General features: G+C 43.9%; 25 non-coding genes across 25 annotated transcripts; all 25 read left to right on the top strand.

The window, feature by feature from the left end:
- The first annotated feature begins 292 nt into the window (after positions 1 to 292).
- On the top strand, positions 293 to 364 carry trnaq-cug (transfer RNA glutamine (anticodon CUG)). Its single transcript has one exon. It is a non-coding gene; the product is annotated as a tRNA-Gln (tRNA).
- Positions 365 to 466: 102 nt separating this feature from the next.
- Positions 467 to 540, top strand: trnai-aau (transfer RNA isoleucine (anticodon AAU)). The gene has a single exon. It is a non-coding gene; the product is annotated as a tRNA-Ile (tRNA).
- Positions 541 to 1,491: 951 nt separating this feature from the next.
- On the top strand, positions 1,492 to 1,563 carry trnaq-cug (transfer RNA glutamine (anticodon CUG)). Its single transcript has one exon. It is a non-coding gene; the product is annotated as a tRNA-Gln (tRNA).
- Positions 1,564 to 1,665: 102 nt separating this feature from the next.
- On the top strand, positions 1,666 to 1,739 carry trnai-aau (transfer RNA isoleucine (anticodon AAU)). Its single transcript has one exon. It is a non-coding gene; the product is annotated as a tRNA-Ile (tRNA).
- A 952-nt stretch (positions 1,740 to 2,691) lies between these two features.
- On the top strand, positions 2,692 to 2,763 carry trnaq-cug (transfer RNA glutamine (anticodon CUG)). The gene has a single exon. It is a non-coding gene; the product is annotated as a tRNA-Gln (tRNA).
- A 102-nt stretch (positions 2,764 to 2,865) lies between these two features.
- trnai-aau (transfer RNA isoleucine (anticodon AAU)) lies at positions 2,866 to 2,939 on the top strand. Its single transcript has one exon. It is a non-coding gene; the product is annotated as a tRNA-Ile (tRNA).
- Positions 2,940 to 3,890: 951 nt separating this feature from the next.
- Positions 3,891 to 3,962, top strand: trnaq-cug (transfer RNA glutamine (anticodon CUG)). The gene has a single exon. It is a non-coding gene; the product is annotated as a tRNA-Gln (tRNA).
- Positions 3,963 to 4,064: 102 nt separating this feature from the next.
- Positions 4,065 to 4,138, top strand: trnai-aau (transfer RNA isoleucine (anticodon AAU)). Its single transcript has one exon. It is a non-coding gene; the product is annotated as a tRNA-Ile (tRNA).
- A 945-nt stretch (positions 4,139 to 5,083) lies between these two features.
- Positions 5,084 to 5,155, top strand: trnaq-cug (transfer RNA glutamine (anticodon CUG)). Its single transcript has one exon. It is a non-coding gene; the product is annotated as a tRNA-Gln (tRNA).
- A 102-nt stretch (positions 5,156 to 5,257) lies between these two features.
- Positions 5,258 to 5,331, top strand: trnai-aau (transfer RNA isoleucine (anticodon AAU)). The gene has a single exon. It is a non-coding gene; the product is annotated as a tRNA-Ile (tRNA).
- Positions 5,332 to 5,419: 88 nt separating this feature from the next.
- On the top strand, positions 5,420 to 5,492 carry trnaf-gaa (transfer RNA phenylalanine (anticodon GAA)). The gene has a single exon. It is a non-coding gene; the product is annotated as a tRNA-Phe (tRNA).
- Positions 5,493 to 6,454: 962 nt separating this feature from the next.
- Positions 6,455 to 6,528, top strand: trnai-aau (transfer RNA isoleucine (anticodon AAU)). The gene has a single exon. It is a non-coding gene; the product is annotated as a tRNA-Ile (tRNA).
- A 1,114-nt stretch (positions 6,529 to 7,642) lies between these two features.
- On the top strand, positions 7,643 to 7,716 carry trnai-aau (transfer RNA isoleucine (anticodon AAU)). Its single transcript has one exon. It is a non-coding gene; the product is annotated as a tRNA-Ile (tRNA).
- A 951-nt stretch (positions 7,717 to 8,667) lies between these two features.
- Positions 8,668 to 8,739, top strand: trnaq-cug (transfer RNA glutamine (anticodon CUG)). The gene has a single exon. It is a non-coding gene; the product is annotated as a tRNA-Gln (tRNA).
- Positions 8,740 to 8,841: 102 nt separating this feature from the next.
- On the top strand, positions 8,842 to 8,915 carry trnai-aau (transfer RNA isoleucine (anticodon AAU)). Its single transcript has one exon. It is a non-coding gene; the product is annotated as a tRNA-Ile (tRNA).
- Positions 8,916 to 10,028: 1,113 nt separating this feature from the next.
- Positions 10,029 to 10,102, top strand: trnai-aau (transfer RNA isoleucine (anticodon AAU)). The gene has a single exon. It is a non-coding gene; the product is annotated as a tRNA-Ile (tRNA).
- A 951-nt stretch (positions 10,103 to 11,053) lies between these two features.
- trnaq-cug (transfer RNA glutamine (anticodon CUG)) lies at positions 11,054 to 11,125 on the top strand. Its single transcript has one exon. It is a non-coding gene; the product is annotated as a tRNA-Gln (tRNA).
- A 102-nt stretch (positions 11,126 to 11,227) lies between these two features.
- trnai-aau (transfer RNA isoleucine (anticodon AAU)) lies at positions 11,228 to 11,301 on the top strand. The gene has a single exon. It is a non-coding gene; the product is annotated as a tRNA-Ile (tRNA).
- Positions 11,302 to 12,252: 951 nt separating this feature from the next.
- trnaq-cug (transfer RNA glutamine (anticodon CUG)) lies at positions 12,253 to 12,324 on the top strand. Its single transcript has one exon. It is a non-coding gene; the product is annotated as a tRNA-Gln (tRNA).
- Positions 12,325 to 12,426: 102 nt separating this feature from the next.
- trnai-aau (transfer RNA isoleucine (anticodon AAU)) lies at positions 12,427 to 12,500 on the top strand. Its single transcript has one exon. It is a non-coding gene; the product is annotated as a tRNA-Ile (tRNA).
- A 945-nt stretch (positions 12,501 to 13,445) lies between these two features.
- Positions 13,446 to 13,517, top strand: trnaq-cug (transfer RNA glutamine (anticodon CUG)). The gene has a single exon. It is a non-coding gene; the product is annotated as a tRNA-Gln (tRNA).
- Positions 13,518 to 13,619: 102 nt separating this feature from the next.
- On the top strand, positions 13,620 to 13,693 carry trnai-aau (transfer RNA isoleucine (anticodon AAU)). Its single transcript has one exon. It is a non-coding gene; the product is annotated as a tRNA-Ile (tRNA).
- Positions 13,694 to 13,781: 88 nt separating this feature from the next.
- On the top strand, positions 13,782 to 13,854 carry trnaf-gaa (transfer RNA phenylalanine (anticodon GAA)). Its single transcript has one exon. It is a non-coding gene; the product is annotated as a tRNA-Phe (tRNA).
- A 950-nt stretch (positions 13,855 to 14,804) lies between these two features.
- On the top strand, positions 14,805 to 14,878 carry trnai-aau (transfer RNA isoleucine (anticodon AAU)). Its single transcript has one exon. It is a non-coding gene; the product is annotated as a tRNA-Ile (tRNA).
- Positions 14,879 to 14,967: 89 nt separating this feature from the next.
- Positions 14,968 to 15,039, top strand: trnaf-gaa (transfer RNA phenylalanine (anticodon GAA)). The gene has a single exon. It is a non-coding gene; the product is annotated as a tRNA-Phe (tRNA).
- Positions 15,040 to 19,296: the final 4,257 nt, after the last annotated feature.

Genomic DNA, 19,296 nt, shown 5'->3' on the forward strand with positions numbered 1-19,296 from the left:
GAAAAAAAAGATCACATTTGCTCTGTGGTGGCCTCTTTGCCCTGCCTGCCGTTTAGTCATCGAAATGCCTGGAATAGTGCGCTTTTCTTTTGAAGGCCCTACCTGGTCCTGCTCCAGTAAACGTGTGAGGAGCCCTGCATGCCGAATGACGAGTTACTCAGAAATCAATGCACATTGGCACTGCCTTGTATTGACATTCTGCTACTTTCTGGCAAAGCCGTTTTCTTTTTTTTTTTTTTCTTTTTTACATTATTTTCTCTTTGGCCCGGGCAGCACCAAGCAGGAGACTTGAGGTTCCATGGTGTAATGGCTAGCACTCTGGACTCTGAATCCAGCGATCCGAGTTCAAATCTCGGTGGAACCTTGTTTTTTTACCAGCACCGCACAAAAAAAGCTGGAATAGCATTCTTATCTCTTGAAGAAAATGACAGTTACTCTGAGCTTTTTAGCAAACATGGCAGAAAGTGGCCGGTTAGCTCAGCTGGTTAGAGCGTGGTGCTAATAACGCCAAGGTCGCGGGTTCGATCCCCGTACTGGCCAAAGTTTTACCCTTTAAGGCCTCAGAGGCATTTCAGGATTCTGCTTAGTCTCACAGACACGAATGCTGCAGGATTCTTGTGAAAAGCCAGCTGAAATTGTTCAGTTGGGAGAGCGTTAAACTGAAGATCTAAAGGTCCCTGGTTCGATCTTGGGTTTAGGCAAAACAGTGATGTTGTTCTATTTTGTGCACAAGGGTCAGGTGACTGAAAGTCACCCAAAAAGCCTAGCTGCTTCACCCTTAAGTCCACCTGCTTCCACTTGACCAAAACACTATCTTCCTCCCAGATGGTCACGTTGCTTCTGGCGATGATTCCAATGGCCTGATCGACAGCACTCTATAATGCTATGTATTTAGCGCTTTGATGTCCCACTGCGGACACGCTGCTGAATAAAAGAAAACTGTGACTTGATAGGGCTTCTGAAGGGTTGCAATGATATGTACTACACAGAAACCGGCAAAGCTGACGTAAGTAGTTTCGCTTTAAACCCTCAAGGTGCCACCAGCTTTGCAATAAAAGCCAATGTAAAAAGGCATGAAAACAGAGGTGGAGAATGCAGTCATTGTTCCCGCTACCTCTCCCATGCAAAGCGAGCGCTTAACCATGAGCTAATTTCCCTCAAAGCAATCAATAATTTGCGATTTTCGATGTGGTCAAAATAGAAAAAAAAGATCACATTTGCTCTGTGGTGGCCTCTTTGCCCTGCCTGCCGTTTAGTCGTCGAAATGCCTGGAATAGTGCGCTTTTCTTTTGAAGGCCCTACCTGGTCCTGCTCCAGTAAACGTGTGAGGAGCCCTGCATGCCGAATGACGAGTTACTCAGAAATCAATGCACATTGGCACTGCCTTGTATTGACATTCTGCTACTTTCTGTCAAGGCCGTTTTCTTTTTTTTTTTTTTGTTTTTACATTATTTTCTCTTTGGCCCGGGCAGCACCAAGCAGGAGACTTGAGGTTCCATGGTGTAATGGTTAGCACTCTGGACTCTGAATCCAGCGATCCGAGTTCAAATCTCGGTGGAACCTTGTTTTTTTACCAGCACCGCACAAAAAAAGCTGGAATAGCATTCTTATCTCTTGAAGAAAATGACAGTTACTCTGAGCTTTTTAGCAAACACGGCAGAAAGTGGCCGGTTAGCTCAGCTGGTTAGAGCGTGGTGCTAATAACGCCAAGGTCGCGGGTTCGATCCCCGTACTGGCCAAAGTTTTACCCTTTAAGGCCTCAGAGGCATTTCAGGATTCTGCTTAGTCTCACAGACACGAATGCTGCAGGATTCTTGTGAAAAGCCAGCTGAAATTGTTCAGTTGGGAGAGCGTTAAACTGAAGATCTAAAGGTCCCTGGTTCGATCTTGGGTTTAGGCAAAACAGTGATGTTGTTCTATTTTGTGCACAAGGGTCAGGTGACTGAAAGTCACCCAAAAAGCCTAGCTGCTTCACCCTTAAGTCCACCTGCTTCCACTTGACCAAAACACTATCTTCCTCCCAGATGGTCACGTTGCTTCTGGCGATGATTCCAATGGCCTGATCGACAGCACTCTATAATGCTATGTATTTAGCGCTTTGATGTCCCACTGCGGACACACTGCTGAATAAAAGAAAACTGTGACTTGATAGGGCTTCTGAAGGGTTGCAATGATATGTACTACACAGAAACCGGCAAAGCTGACGTAAGTAGTTTCGCTTTAAACCCTCAAGGTGCCACCAGCTTTGCAATAAAAGCCAATGTAAAAAGGCATGAAAACAGAGGTGGAGAATGCAGTCATTGTTCCCGCTACCTCTCCCATGCAAAGCGAGCGCTTAACCATGAGCTAATTTCCCTCAAAGCAATCAATAATTTGCGATTTTCGATGTGGTCAAAATAGAAAAAAAAGATCACATTTGCTCTGTGGTGGCCTCTTTGCCCTGCCTGCCGTTTAGTCATCGAAATGCCTGGAATAGTGCGCTTTTCTTTTGAAGGCCCTACCTGGTCCTGCTCCAGTAAACGTGTGAGGAGCCCTGCATGCCGAATGACGAGTTACTCAGAAATCAATGCACATTGGCACTGCCTTGTATTGACATTCTGCTACTTTCTGGCAAGGCCGTTTTCTTTTTTTTTTGTTTTGTTTTTACATTATTTTCTCTTTGGCCCGGGCAGCACCAAGCAGGAGACTTGAGGTTCCATGGTGTAATGGTTAGCACTCTGGACTCTGAATCCAGCGATCCGAGTTCAAATCTCGGTGGAACCTTGTTTTTTTACCAGCACCGCACAAAAAAAGCTGGAATAGCATTCTTATCTCTTGAAGAAAATGACAGTTACGCTGAGCTTTTTAGCAAACATGGCAGAAAGTGGCCGGTTAGCTCAGCTGGTTAGAGCGTGGTGCTAATAACGCCAAGGTCGCGGGTTCGATCCCCGTACTGGCCAAAGTTTTACCCTTTAAGGCCTCAGAGGCATTTCAGGATTCTGCTTAGTCTCACAGACACGAATGCTGCAGGATTCTTGTGAAAAGCCAGCTGAAATTGTTCAGTTGGGAGAGTGTTAATCTGAAGTTCTAAAGATCCCTGGTTCAATCCTGGGTTTTGGCAAAACAGTGATGTTATTCTATTTTGTGCACAAGGGTCAGGTGACTGAAAGTCACCCAAAAAGCCTAGCTGCTTCACCCTTAAGTCCACCTGCTTCAACTTGACCAAAACACTATCTTCCTCCCAGATGGTCACGTTGCTTCTGGCGATGATTCCAATGGCCTGATCGACAGCACTCTATAATGCTATGTATTTAGCGCTTTGATGTCCCACTGCGGACACGCTGCTGAATAAAAGAAAACTGTGACTTGATAGGGCTTCTGAAGGGTTGCAATGATATGTACTACACAGAAACCGGCAAAGCTGACGTAAGTAGTTTCGCTTTAAACCCTCAAGGTGCCACCAGCTTTGCAATAAAAGCCAATGTAAAAAGGCATGAAAACAGAGGTGGAGAATGCAGTCATTGTTCCCGCTACCTCTCCCATGCAAAGCGACGCTTAACCATGAGCTAATTTCCCTCAAAGCAATCAATAATTGGCGATTTTCGATGTGGTCAAAATAAAAATAAAAAATCACATTTGCTCTGTGGTGGCCTCTTTGCCCTGCCTGCCGTTTAGTCATCAAAATGCCTGGAATAGTGCGCTTTTCTTTTGAAGGCCCTACCTGGTCCTGCTCCAGTAAACGTGTGAGGAGCCCTGCATGCCGAATGACGAGTTACTCAGAAATCAATGCACATTGGCACTGCCTTGTATTGACATTCTGCTACTTTCTGTCAAGGCCGTTTTCTTTTTTTTTTTTTTTGTTTTTACATTATTTTCTCTTTGGCCCGGGCAGCACCAAGCAGGAGACTTGAGGTTCCATGGTGTAATGGTTAGCACTCTGGACTCTGAATCCAGCGATCCGAGTTCAAATCTCGATGGGACCTTGTTTTTTTACCAGCACCACACCAAAAAAGCTGGAATAGCATTCTAATCTCTTGAAGAAAATGACAGTTACTCTGAGCTTTTTAGCAAACATGGCAGAAAGTGGTAGGTTAGCTCAGCTGGTTAGAGCGTGGTGCTAATAACGCCAAGGTCGTGGGTTCGATCCCCGTACTGGCCAAAGTTTTACCCTTTAAGGCCTCAGAGGCATTTCAGGATTCTGCTTAGTCTCACAGACACGAATGCTGCAGGATTCCTGTGAAAAGGCAGCTGAAATTGTTCAGTTGGGAAAGCGATAAACTGAAGATCTAAAGGTCCCTGGTTCGATCCTGGGATTCGGCAAAACAGTGATGTTGTTCTATTTTGTGCACAAGGGTCAGGTGACTGAAAGTCACCCAAAAAGCCTAGCTGCTTCACCCTTAAGTCCACCTGCTTCCACTTGACCAAAACACTATCTTCCTCCCAGATGGTCACGTTGCTTCTGGCGATGATTCCAATGGCCTGATCGACAGCACTCTATAATGCTATGTATTTAGCGCTTTGATGTCCCACTGCGGACACGCTGCTGAATAAAAGAAAACTGTGACTTGATAGGGCTTCTGAAGGGTTGCAATGATATGTACTACACAGAAACCGGCAAAGCTGACGTAAGTAGTTTCGCTTTAAACCCTCAAGGTGCCACCAGCTTTGCAATAAAAGCCAATGTAAAAAGGCATGAAAACAGAGGTGGAGAATGCAGTCATTGTTCCCGCTACCTCTCCCATGCAAAGCGAGCGCTTAACCATGAGCTAATTTCCCTCAAAGCAATCAATAATTGGCGATTTTCGACGTGGTCAAAATAGAAAAAAAAGATCACATTTGCTCTGTGGTGGCCTCTTTGCCCTGCCTGCCGTTTAGTCATCAAAATGCCTGGAATAGTGCGCTTTTCTTTTGAAGGCCCTACCTGGTCCTGCTCCAGTAAACGTGTGAGGAGCCCTGCATGCCGAATGACGAGTTACTCAGAAATCAATGCACATTGGCACTGCCTTGTATTGACATTCTGCTACTTTCTGGCAAGGCCGTTTTCTTTTTTTTTTTTTTACATTATTTTCTCTTTGGCCCGGGCAGCACCAAGCAGGAGACTTGAGGTTCCATGGTGTAATGGTTAGCACTCTGGACTCTGAATCCAGCGATCTGAGTTCAAAACTTGGTGGAACCTTGTTTTTTTACCAGCACCGCACAAAAAAAGCTGGAATAGCATTCTTATCTCTTGAAGAAAATGACAGTTACTCTGAGCTTTTTAGCAAACATGGCAGAAAGTGGCCGGTTAGCTCAGCTGGTTAGAGCGTGGTGCTAATAACGCCAAGGTCGCGGGTTCGATCCCCGTACTGGCCAGACTTCTACCCTTCAAGGCCTCAGAAGCATTTCAGGATTCTGCTTAGTCTCACAGACATGAATGCTGCAGGATTCTTGTGGAAAGGCAGCCGAAATTGCTCAGTTGGGAGAGTGTTAAACTGAAGATCTAAAGGTCCCTGGTTCGATCCTGGGATTCGGCAAAACAGTGATGTTGTTCTATTTTGTGCACAAGGGTCAGGTGACTGAAAGTCACCCAAAAAGCCTAGCTGCTTCACCCTTAAGTCCACCTGCTTCCACTTGACCAAAACACTATCTTCCTCCCAGATGGTCACGTTGCTTCTGGCGATGATTCCAATGGCCTGATCGACAGCACTCTATAATGCTATGTATTTAGCGCTTTGATGTCCCACTGCGGACACACTGCTGAATAAAAGAAAACTGTGACTTGATAGGGCTTCTGAAGGGTTGCAATGATATGTACTACACAGAAACCGGCAAAGCTGACGTAAGTAGTTTCGCTTTAAACCCTCAAGGTGCCACCAGCTTTGCAATAAAAGCCAATGTAAAAAGGCATGAAAACAGAGGTGGAGAATGCAGTCATTGTTCCCGCTACCTCTCCCATGCAAAGCGAGCGCTTAACCATGAGCTAATTCCCCTCAAAGCAATCAATAATTGGCGATTTTCTACGTGGTCAAAATAGAAAAAAAGATCACATTTGCTCTGTGGTGGCCTCTTTGCCCTGCCTGCCGTTTAGTCGTCAAAATGCCTGGAATAGTGTGCTTTTCTTTTGAAGGCCCTACCTGGTCCTGCTCCAGTAAACGTGTGAGAAGCCCTGCATGCCGAATGACGAGTTACTCAGAAATCAATGCACATTGGCACTGCCTTGTATTGACATTCTGCTACTTTCTGTCAAGGCCGTTTTCTTTTTTTTTTTTTTGTTTTTACATTATTTTCTCTTTGGCCCGGGCAGCACCAAGCAGATGAATTGAGGTTCATGGTGTAATGGTTAGCACTCTGGACTCTGAATCCAGCGATCCGAGTTCAAATCTTGATGGGACCTTGTTTTTTTACCAGCACCGCACAAAAAAAGCTGGAATAGCATTCTTATCTCTTGAAGAAAATGACAGTTACGCTGAGCTTTTTAGCAAACATGGCAGAAAGTGGCCGGTTAGCTCAGCTGGTTAGAGCGTGGTGCTAATAACGCCAAGGTCGCGGGTTCGATCCCCGTACTGGCCAAAGTTTTACTCTTTAAGGCCTCAGAGGCATTTCAGGATTCTGCTTAGCCTCACAGACACGAATGCTGCAGGATTCTTGTGAAAAGGCAGCTGAAATTGTTCAGTTGGGAGAGTGTTAATCTGAAGTTCTAAAGATCCCTGGTTCAATCCTGGGTTTCGGCAAAACAGTGATGTTATTCTATTTTGTGCACAAGGGTCAGGTGACTGAAAGTCACCCAAAAAGCCTAGCTGCTTCACCCTTAAGTCCACCTGCTTCCACTTGACCAAAACACTATCTTCCTCCCAGATGGTCACGTTGCTTCTGGCGATGATTCCAATGGCCTGATCGACAGCACTCTATAATGCTATGTATTTAGCGCTTTGATGTCCCACTGCGGACACGCTGCTGAATAAAAGAAAACTGTGACTTGATAGGGCTTCTAAAGGGTTGCAATGATATGTACTACACAGAAACCGGCAAAGCTGACGTAAGTAGTTTCGCTTTAAACCCTCAAGGTGCCACCAGCTTTGCAATAAAAGCCAATGTAAAAAGGCATGAAAACAGAGGTGGAGAATGCAGTCATTGTTCCCGCTACCTCTCCCATGCAAAGCGAGCGCTTAACCATGAGCTAATTCCCCTCAAAGCAATCAATAATTGGAGATTTTCTACGTGGTCAAAATAGAAAAAAAGATCACATTTGCTCTGTGGTGGCCTCTTTGCCCTGCCTGCCGTTTAGTCGTCAAAATGCCTGGAATAGTGCGCTTTTCTTTTGAAGGCCCTACCTGGTCCTGCTCCAGTAAACGTGTGAGGAGCCCTGCATGCCGAATGACGAGTTACTCAGAAATCAATGCACATTGGCACTGCCTTGTATTGACATTCTGCTACTTTCTGTCAAGGCCGTTTTCTTTTTTTTTTTTGTTTTTACATTATTTTCTCTTTGGCCCGGGCAGCACCAAGCAGATGACTTGAGGTTCATGGTGTAATGGTTAGCACTCTGAATCCAGCGATCCGAGTTCAAATCTCGGTGGAACCTTGTTTTTTTACCAGCACCGCACAAAAAAAGCTGGAATAGCATTCTTATCTCTTGAAGAAAATGACAGTTACTCTGAGCTTTTTAGCAAACATGGCAGAAAGTGGCCGGTTAGCTCAGCTAGTTAGAGCGTGGTGCTAATAACGCCAAGGTCGCGGGTTCGATCCCCGTACTGGCCAAAGTTTTACCCTTTAGGCCTCAGAGGCATTTCAGGATTCTGCTTAGTCTCACAGACACGAATGCTGCAGGATTCTTGTGAAAAGGCAGCTGAAATTGTTCAGTTGGGAGAGCGTTAAACTGAAGATCTAAAGGTCCCTGGTTCGATCTTGGGTTTAGGCAAAACAGTGATGTTGTTCTATTTTGTGCACAAGGGTCAGGTGACTGAAAGTCACCCAAAAAGCCTAGCTGCTTCACCCTTAAGTCCACCTGCTTCCACTTGACCAAAACACTATCTTCCTCCCAGATGGTCACGTTGCTTCTGGCGATGATTCCAATGGCCTGATCGACAGCACTCTATAATGCTATGTATTTAGCGCTTTGATGTCCCACTGCGGACACACTGCTGAATAAAAGAAAACTGTGACTTGATAGGGCTTCTGAAGGGTTGCAATGATATGTACTACACAGAAACCGGCAAAGCTGACGTAAGTAGTTTCGCTTTAAACCCTCAAGGTGCCACCAGCTTTGCAATAAAAGCCAATGTAAAAAGGCATGAAAACAGAGGTGGAGAATGCAGTCATTGTTCCCGCTACCTCTCCCATGCAAAGCGAGCACTTAACCATGAGCTAATTTCCCTCAAAGCAATCAATAATTGGCGATTTTCGATGTGGTCAAAATAGAAAAAAAAGATCACATTTGCTCTGTGGTGGCCTCTTTGCCCTGCCTGCCGTTTAGTCGTCGAAATGCCTGGAATAGTGCGCTTTTCTTTTGAAGGCCCTACCTGGTCCTGCTCCAGTAAACGTGTGAGGAGCCCTGCATGCCGAATGACGAGTTACTCAGAAATCAATGCACATTGGCACTGCCTTGTATTGACATTCTGCTACTTTCTGGCAAGGCCGTTTTCTTTTTTTTTTGTTTTGTTTTTACATTATTTTCTCTTTGGCCCGGGCAGCACCAAGCAGGAGACTTGAGGTTCCATGGTGTAATGGTTAGCACTCTGGACTCTGAATCCAGCGATCCGAGTTCAAATCTCGATGGGACCTTGTTTTTTTACCAGCACCACACCAAAAAAGCTGGAATAGCATTCTAATCTCTTGAAGAAAATGACAGTTACTCTGAGCTTTTTAGCAAACATGGCAGAAAGTGGCCGGTTAGCTCAGCTGGTTAGAGCAAGGTGCTAATAACGCCAAGGTCGTGGGTTCGATCCCCGTACTGGCCAAAGTTTTACCCTTTAAGGCCTCAGAGGCATTTCAGGATTCTGCTTAGTCTCACAGACACGAATGCTGCAGGATTCCTGTGAAAAGGCAGCTGAAATTGTTCAGTTGGGAGAGCGTTAAACTGAAGATCTAAAGGTCCCTGGTTCGATCCTGGGATTCGGCAAAACAGTGATGTTGTTCTATTTTGTGCACAAGGGTCAGGTGACTGAAAGTCACCCAAAAAGCCTAGCTGCTTCACCCTTAAGTCCACCTGCTTCCACTTGACCAAAACACTATCTTCCTCCCAGATGGTCACGTTGCTTCTGGCGATGATTCCAATGGCCTGATCGACAGCACTCTATAATGCTATGTATTTAGCGCTTTGATGTCCCACTGCGGACACGCTGCTGAATAAAAGAAAACTGTGACTTGATAGGGCTTCTGAAGGGTTGCAATGATATGTACTACACAGAAACCGGCAAAGCTGACGTAAGTAATTTCGCTTTAAACCCTCAAGGTGCCACCAGCTTTGCAATAAAAGCCAATGTAAAAAGGCATGAAAACAGAGGTGGAGAATGCAGTCATTGTTCCCGCTACCTCTCCCATGCAAAGCGAGCGCTTAACCATGAGCTAATTTCCCTCAAAGCAATCAATAATTGGAGATTTTCTACGTGGTCAAAATAGAAAAAAAGATCACATTTGCTCTGTGGTGGCCTCTTTGCCCTGCCTGCCGTTTAGTCGTCAAAATACCTGGAATAGTGCGCTTTTCTTTTGAAGGCCCTACCTGGTCCTGCTCCAGTAAACGTGTGAGGAGCCCTGCATGCCGAATGACGAGTTACTCAGAAATCAATGCACATTGGCACTGCCTTGTATTGACATTCTGCTACTTTCTGTCAAGGCCGTTTTCTTTTTTTTTTTGTTTTTACATTATTTTCTCTTTGGCCCGGGCAGCACCAAGCAGATGACTTGAGGTTCATGGTGTAATGGTTAGCACTCTGAATCCAGCGATCCGAGTTCAAATCTCGGTGGAACCTTGTTTTTTTACCAGCACCGCACAAAAAAAGCTGGAATAGCATTCTTATCTCTTGAAGAAAATGACAGTTACTCTGAGCTTTTTAGCAAACATGGCAGAAAGTGGCCGGTTAGCTCAGCTGGTTAGAGCGTGGTGCTAATAACGCCAAGGTCGCGGGTTCGATCCCCGTACTGGCCAAAGTTTTACCCTTTAAGGCCTCAGAGGCATTTCAGGATTCTGCTTAGTCTCACAGACACGAATGCTGCAGGATTCTTGTGAAAAGGCAGCTGAAATTGTTCAGTTGGGAGAGCGTTAAACTGAAGATCTAAAGGTCCCTGGTTCGATCCTGGGATTCGGCAAAACAGTGATGTTGTTCTATTTTGTGCACAAGGGTCAGGTGACTGAAAGTCACCCAAAAAGCCTAGCTGCTTCACCCTTAAGTCCACCTGCTTCCACTTGACCAAAACACTATCTTCCTCCCAGATGGTCACGTTGCTTCTGGCAATGATTCCAATGGCCTGATCGACAGCACTCTATAATGCTATGTATTTAGCGCTTTGATGTCCCACTGCGGACACGCTGCTGAATAAAAGAAAACTGTGACTTGATAGGGCTTCTGAAGGGTTGCAATGATATGTACTACACAGAAACCGGCAAAGCTGACGTAAGTAGTTTCGCTTTAAACCCTCAAGGTGCCACCAGCTTTGCAATAAAAGCCAATGTAAAAAGGCATGAAAACAGAGGTGGAGAATGCAGTCATTGTTCCCGCTACCTCTCCCATGCAAAGCGAGCGCTTAACCATGAGCTAATTTCCCTCAAAGCAATCAATAATTGGCGATTTTCGACGTGGTCAAAATAGAAAAAAAAGATCACATTTGCTCTGTGGTGGCCTCTTTGCCCTGCCTGCCGTTTAGTCATCAAAATGCCTGGAATAGTGCGCTTTTCTTTTGAAGGCCCTACCTGGTCCTGCTCCAGTAAACGTGTGAGGAGCCCTGCATGCCGAATGACGAGTTACTCAGAAATCAATGCACATTGGCACTGCCTTGTATTGACATTCTGCTACTTTCTGGCAAAGCCGTTTTCTTTTTTTTTTTTTCTTTTTTACATTATTTTCTCTTTGGCCCGGGCAGCACCAAGCAGGAGACTTGAGGTTCCATGGTGTAATGGTTAGCACTCTGGACTCTGAATCCAGCGATCCGAGTTCAAATCTCGGTGGAACCTTGTTTTTTTACCAGCACCGCACAAAAAAAGCTGGAATAGCATTCTTATCTCTTGAAGAAAATGACAGTTACTCTGAGCTTTTTAGCAAACATGGCAGAAAGTGGCCGGTTAGCTCAGCTAGTTAGAGCGTGGTGCTAATAACGCCAAGGTCGCGGGTTCGATCCCCGTACTGGCCAAAGTTTTACCCTTTAGGCCTCAGAGGCATTTCAGGATTCTGCTTAGTCTCACAGACACGAATGCTGCAGGATTCTTGTGAAAAGGCAGCTGAAATTGTTCAGTTGGGAGAGCGTTAAACTGAAGATCTAAAGGTCCCTGGTTCGATCTTGGGTTTAGGCAAAACAGTGATGTTGTTCTATTTTGTGCACAAGGGTCAGGTGACTGAAAGTCACCCAAAAAGCCTAGCTGCTTCACCCTTAAGTCCACCTGCTTCCACTTGACCAAAACACTATCTTCCTCCCAGATGGTCACGTTGCTTCTGGCGATGATTCCAATGGCCTGATCGACAGCACTCTATAATGCTATGTATTTAGCGCTTTGATGTCCCACTGCGGACACACTGCTGAATAAAAGAAAACTGTGACTTGATAGGGCTTCTGAAGGGTTGCAATGATATGTACTACACAGAAACCGGCAAAGCTGACGTAAGTAGTTTCGCTTTAAACCCTCAAGGTGCCACCAGCTTTGCAATAAAAGCCAATGTAAAAAGGCATGAAAACAGAGGTGGAGAATGCAGTCATTGTTCCCGCTACCTCTCCCATGCAAAGCGAGCACTTAACCATGAGCTAATTTCCCTCAAAGCAATCAATAATTGGCGATTTTCGATGTGGTCAAAATAGAAAAAAAAGATCACATTTGCTCTGTGGTGGCCTCTTTGCCCTGCCTGCCGTTTAGTCGTCGAAATGCCTGGAATAGTGCGCTTTTCTTTTGAAGGCCCTACCTGGTCCTGCTCCAGTAAACGTGTGAGGAGCCCTGCATGCCGAATGACGAGTTACTCAGAAATCAATGCACATTGGCACTGCCTTGTATTGACATTCTGCTACTTTCTGGCAAGGCCGTTTTCTTTTTTTTTTGTTTTGTTTTTACATTATTTTCTCTTTGGCCCGGGCAGCACCAAGCAGGAGACTTGAGGTTCCATGGTGTAATGGTTAGCACTCTGGACTCTGAATCCAGCGATCCGAGTTCAAATCTCGATGGGACCTTGTTTTTTTACCAGCACCACACCAAAAAAGCTGGAATAGCATTCTAATCTCTTGAAGAAAATGACAGTTACTCTGAGCTTTTTAGCAAACATGGCAGAAAGTGGCCGGTTAGCTCAGCTGGTTAGAGCAAGGTGCTAATAACGCCAAGGTCGTGGGTTCGATCCCCGTACTGGCCAAAGTTTTACCCTTTAAGGCCTCAGAGGCATTTCAGGATTCTGCTTAGTCTCACAGACACGAATGCTGCAGGATTCCTGTGAAAAGGCAGCTGAAATTGTTCAGTTGGGAGAGCGTTAAACTGAAGATCTAAAGGTCCCTGGTTCGATCCTGGGATTCGGCAAAACAGTGATGTTGTTCTATTTTGTGCACAAGGGTCAGGTGACTGAAAGTCACCCAAAAAGCCTAGCTGCTTCACCCTTAAGTCCACCTGCTTCCACTTGACCAAAACACTATCTTCCTCCCAGATGGTCACGTTGCTTCTGGCGATGATTCCAATGGCCTGATCGACAGCACTCTATAATGCTATGTATTTAGCGCTTTGATGTCCCACTGCGGACACGCTGCTGAATAAAAGAAAACTGTGACTTGATAGGGCTTCTGAAGGGTTGCAATGATATGTACTACACAGAAACCGGCAAAGCTGACGTAAGTAATTTCGCTTTAAACCCTCAAGGTGCCACCAGCTTTGCAATAAAAGCCAATGTAAAAAGGCATGAAAACAGAGGTGGAGAATGCAGTCATTGTTCCCGCTACCTCTCCCATGCAAAGCGAGCGCTTAACCATGAGCTAATTTCCCTCAAAGCAATCAATAATTGGCGATTTTCGACGTGGTCAAAATAGAAAAAAAAGATCACATTTGCTCTGTGGTGGCCTCTTTGCCCTGCCTGCCGTTTAGTCATCAAAATGCCTGGAATAGTGCGCTTTTCTTTTGAAGGCCCTACCTGGTCCTGCTCCAGTAAACGTGTGAGGAGCCCTGCATGCCGAATGACGAGTTACTCAGAAATCAATGCACATTGGCACTGCCTTGTATTGACATTCTGCTACTTTCTGGCAAGGCCGTTTTCTTTTTTTTTTTTTTACATTATTTTCTCTTTGGCCCGGGCAGCACCAAGCAGGAGACTTGAGGTTCCATGGTGTAATGGTTAGCACTCTGGACTCTGAATCCAGCGATCCGAGTTCAAATCTCGGTGGAACCTTGTTTTTTTACCAGCACCGCACAAAAAAAGCTGGAATAGCATTCTTATCTCTTGAAGAAAATGGCAGTTACTCTGAGCTTTTTAGCAAACATGGCAGAAAGTGGCCGGTTAGCTCAGCTGGTTAGAGCGCGGTGCTAATAACGCCAAGGTCGCGGGTTCTATCCCCGTGCTGGACAAACTTTTACCCTTTAAGGCCTCAGAGGCATTTCAGGATTCTGCTTAGCCTCACAGACACGAATGCTGCAGGATTCTTGTGAAAAGGCAGCCGAAATTGCTCAGTTGGGAGAGCGTTAAACTGAAGTTCTAAAGGTCCCTGGTTCGATCCTGGGTTTCGGCAAAACAGTGATGTTATTCTATTTTGTGCACAAGGGTCAGGTGACTGAAAGTCACCCAAAAAGCCTAGCTGCTTCACCCTTAAGTCCACCTGCTTCCACTTGACCAAAACACTATCTTCCTCCCAGATGGTCACGTTGCTTCTGGCGATGATTCCAATGGCCTGATCGACAGCACTCTATAATGCTATGTATTTAGCGCTTTGATGTCCCACTGCGGACACGCTGCTGAATAAAAGAAAACTGTGACTTGATAGGGCTTCTGAAGGGTTGCAATGATATGTACTGCACAGAAACCGGCAAAGCTGACGTAAGTAGTTTCGCTTTAAACCCTCAAGGTGCCACCAGCTTTGCAATAAAAGCCAATGTAAAAAGGCATGAAAACAGAGGTGGAGAATGCAGTCATTGTTCCCGCTACCTCTTCCATGCAAAGCGAGCGCTTAACCATGAGCTAATTCCCCTCAAAGCAATCAATAATTGGCGATTTTCGACGTGGTCAAAATAGAAAAAAAAGATCACATTTGCTCTGTGGTGGCCTCTTTGCCCTGCCTGCCGTTTAGTCGTCAAAATGCCTGGAATAGTGCGCTTTTCTTTTGAAGGCCCTACCTGGTCCTGCTCCAGTAAACGTGTGAGGAGCCCTGCATGCCGAATGACAAGTTACTCAGAAATCAATGCACATTGGCACTGCCTTGTATTGACATTCTGCTACTTTCTGGCAAGGCCGTTTTCTTTTTTACATTATTTTCTCTTTAGCCCGAGCAGCACCAAGTAAAAGACTTGAGGTTCCATGGTGTAATGGTTAGCACTCTGGACTCTAAATCCAGCGATCCGAGTTCAAATCTTGGTGGGACGTTGTTTTTTTACCAGCACCGCACAAAAAAAGCTGGAATAGCATTCTTATCTCTTGAAGAAAATGACAGTTACTCTGAGCTTTTGAGCAAACATGGCAGAAAGTGGCCGGTTAGCTCAGCTGGTTAGAGCGAAGTGCTAATAATGCCAAGGGCGCGGGTTCGATCCCCGTACTGGCCAAACTTTTCCCCTATAAGGCCTCAGAGGCATTTCAGGATTCTGCTTAGTCTCACAGACATGAATGCTGCAGGATACTTGTCAAAAGGCAGTCGAAATAGCTCAGTTGGGAGAGTGTTAGACTGAAGATCTAAAGGTCCCTGGTTCGATCCCGGGGTTGTAAAACAGTGCTGTTGTTCTATTTTGTGCACAAGGGGTAGGTGACTGAAGGCCCTACCTGGTCCTGCTCCAGTAAACGTGTGAGAAGCCCTGCATGCCGAATGACGAGTTACTCAGAAATCAATGCACATTGCCACCGCCTTGTATTGACATTCTGCTACTTTCTGGCAAGGCCGTTTTATAATTTTTTTTTTTTTAATATGTTTTTTCTTTAGCCTGGGCAGCACCAACTGGAAGACTTTTATTAAGCTTGGCAGTAAGTGGCCGGTTAGCTCATACTGCCACCTGTAAGTCGTGGTTATTCTTGGTCACACCGGCCAATCACTTTGTGAGCTGGAACCAAGATTCACCCTATCCTTGGTTAAGGCAGCCAATCGTGTTCTGAGTTACAATGAACGCTATGGCCAATCAGAGCCCTTATACCATCCATGATTTGTACTGTAATAAAAGATTTCATTGCGGATTAATTCGGAAACCAATTGCAAAGTAAGTATTTTTTTAACAAGGTGGTTTAAATGAATAACCATTACAGTAACGTTAATTACTACAACATAATTATTATATGATTGTTATAGATGTTTTATAACGTTATTTGGTAAGATTAATGTTAGCCGACCAAGCAAACTGTACAGTTTTATTACAAACATTTTAATGCAGTTATTAATTAATTAATATGGATCATGCATGATTGCATCACTAATAATAAACCAACAATATAAGGGTCACACATCAATCCATTACTAATAATGATGTTATTATTATTAATGATGGATTAAATTGTGACCCTTATATTATTGGTTTATTATTAGTGATGCAATCATGCGTGATCCATATTGTTTTATGCTTTATGATTAGTGATGTATTATGCGTGAGCATTATTAGATTAGTTTATGATTAGTGATGTAGTGATATGTGAGCGTCATTATACTATTTGTTTATAATTAATGACTGATGAATTGAGCCTTATATTTATTATTAGTGAAGTGATTCATTAATGTGTGAGAATAATGCATGGGCATTATTGTAACTATGGTAGTAAATGACAATATAAAGTTAAGTAATGTATAATAACTGCATTAAAATGTTTGTAGTAAAACTGTACAGTGTGCTTGGTCGGCTAACATTAATCTTAACAAACAACGTCATATAACATCTATAACAATCATATAATAATTGTGTTGTTGTAATTAATGTTACTGTAATGGTTATTCATTTAAACCAACTTGTTATAAAAATACTTACTTTGTAATTGTTGTCCGAATTAATCCACAACGAAATCTGTTAATACAGTACAAATCATGAATGTTATAAGGGCTCTGATTGGCCATAGCGTTCATTGTAACTTGGAACATGATTGGCTGCCGTAACCAAGAATAGGGTGAATCTTGGTTCCAGCTCGGGACAAGATTGGCCAGCGTAACCAAGAATTTTAAAAAATCTTGGTTCTAACTCGGACCGTGATTGGCCGGTGTAACCAAGAATAACCACGAATTACAGGTGGCAGTATGCGCCACTGGCCCAGTCTGCGTCAGCAGTGCTCATTAGCATGCTGCTTGGAAAGAGGACAAGGCTCGGTCAACATGCAGTTCCTTCAACGCTTGCTGTGCTTTCTTGTCATGGCAAGTTGTGGTGTCGATAGGATGCTCTAACACAGAGCATGTGACAGTCCCTCCCAAGAAGAACTGTGATCCAGGCTCTGAGACTTTCTCTTCTCCAGGAGGAGGTTGCAAATGTTATTAAATAGTTATTTTTGTCAGAGCAGCTGCAGCACACCTGGGTGGAAGCCCACAGCTAGGCTTGATGGTCTAGCCTGGTGGTCTAGTAATTAGGATTCAGCGCTCTCACCGCCGTGGCCCGAGTTCGATTCCTGGTCAGGGAACTTCCTTTTCACCTCCATGGTGAACTTCGAGCAGTGGTGCCGATGATATCTTCGCAAAGGCAAGAAAGCGGCTCTGAGCACAAAATACATCCTTTGAGCTGGAATCAAACCTGCGACCTAAGAATTGGCCCTACAGTCCTACACTCTACCAACTGAGCTATCGAAGTCTTACATAGCAGTTCCACAACCACACCCTATAAGGTAGCTGCAGTCCGACCGCTGGCCAAAAAGGACAGGAGCAAAAGTACTTAAGCCTTCCCATACCGGGAGTCGAACCCGGGTCACCTGGGTGAAAATCAGGAATCCTGACTGCTAGACCATATGGAAATTGCCACTTTTAAAACCCAGTCTTGGCACAAACTCCAGTTCTTTCTGATCGCTGGCACGTCCCTGCTCCGCTTGAACAAGTGCCACTCATACACTTACGCATTCTCTCATACACAGTTTCTTGGTTTCCACAACCGAGAAACTTCTGATCCATAGTCATAAGCGCTATCCTTTGTGCCACTCTGTTCAGCACTTTGTTAGCACATTGCTTGAAGCAAAGACAAGGCTCTGTCAACCCGGAGTTCCTTCACCACACATTCTGCTTTGTTTTTTTATGGCAAGAGGTTGTGTGGATGGGATGTTCTTACAGGATTCCTGACAGTCCCTCCATGGAAGACCTGAGATCCAGGGTCGGAGACTCTCTCCTCTCCAAGAGGAGGTTAAAAGTATTTTGTGTCTCTGTGTCAGAGCACTTAGGTGATGCTGCAGCTCAGAGACCTACAAGTGGAGGAGATTACACTGCAAGTTGGCTGGATGACCTCTAAGGGGTCGGCAGTTATGCCACACGTAGGCTGGGTTTGCGATTGATGTAGCTGTAGTAGACATTCATAAAAATAAAAAAAATTAAAACTGGTTACTCTGAGGTTTTGTTTAGGGTTGGAGTAGGTGTAAAATTGAATAAAACATAGCGGGTTACTGTGAGGTTGGGCCTAGGGCTGGGGTAGGTGTGATTTTAATAAACTGCGATAGGTTGTATTCTGTGCCATGTACGAGACATTGAATCAATGAAACCCACATAAAGGTTTGTTACCGTGAGGTTGGATTAAGAGTTGGGGTACACTGTAAAAAATTGCTGTTAAAAAACGGTCAGATTCTACGGTAAAATAATGTTTTTTCACTAAAACAGTAATATTCTGTTAAAAACAGTGCTTTCTGGGTAACATTTTTGTTTTCGAGACAGTAACCAACAGCAGAAAACTGTGAGCTAACAGAGTTCAGATTCGATGTTTTAAAGTCTGTGTTTGAAATCACACTTTGTGTCCTTGTTCACTATTTCATACACTAGTTCACTAATATAGTTCACCTGACAGAGTTAATGAACACTAATGAGTGAATTCAGACACTGCTGAACACCTGCTGTTAATAATTACAATTACTGAAGAAAATAAACAAGAAACACAAACAGTGACTTGAGTTACAACATTAAATAAAATCAAATAAAATAAAACAGCTTCAGTCTCAGCAGAGGATCATTAAACAACTCCACAAACAACAGCAGACACACTTATTACTGACTGATTTGACGTCCATACAATTCTAATTGAGATCCAACAGAAATTAAGGTGTTTTTTGTGTCACCGTAATGGAGTGAGGGGCTGATTTAGTTGGGTTCTTCACCCTTGAACTCATTTAAGAAGACTTTTTAACTGCTGTAATACAGAATTTACAAAATGTTTGTACTATAGCAATAAAGTTGGGAAGTCAATAAATAGAGAAATCTAAGCATATATATAAATATATATAAGCATGCTTCTAAGCATATATAGCACATTACTTCATAAACTCATTCAGCAGTTGACCAAGTTGAGGCAGTTGCTTTCAGTGAGCAAAATGAGTTCACTTGAGTATTGTGTAAATCAATGTAGTCCATGTATTTTTACAGCAACATACTGTAAAATAACAGTACATTGCTGGCAACTGCAGCTGCCAGTATTTTACTGTTTTTTAACAGGACAATTTTTAACAGTGTACTTAAATGGAGGATTATAAAATTAGCCAGCGTAGTGAAGAGGTAGTATGTCGTTGAGCAATTAAGAGAAACACCTAGACAAGGTCATATGGAATCTGTTTTAGAAATTTTATTTAAGCTAAATTTTATCTGAGTTATAAACATAGATGTGACTAATTTAATTTGAATACAATTTTACAAGAAAGCAACAAACAAAGGAAGATTGTGTTTAATTTATGATTTAGAAGCAATTAAGGAGAATAGATTTTAAAGCTGAGGTTAATAGTGTATGCAGAAATATGGTCATACTGATGAAAAAATGTAAAGTGATTGATTTTTGAATCATCAGAGAGAGTGGTGTTGATTAAGCATGTTGATGAAATTTTA

Source organism: Danio rerio, chromosome 4 (genome assembly GCF_049306965.1).
Source record: "Danio rerio strain Tuebingen ecotype United States chromosome 4, GRCz12tu, whole genome shotgun sequence".
Lineage (NCBI taxonomy): Eukaryota > Metazoa > Chordata > Actinopteri > Cypriniformes > Danionidae > Danio > Danio rerio.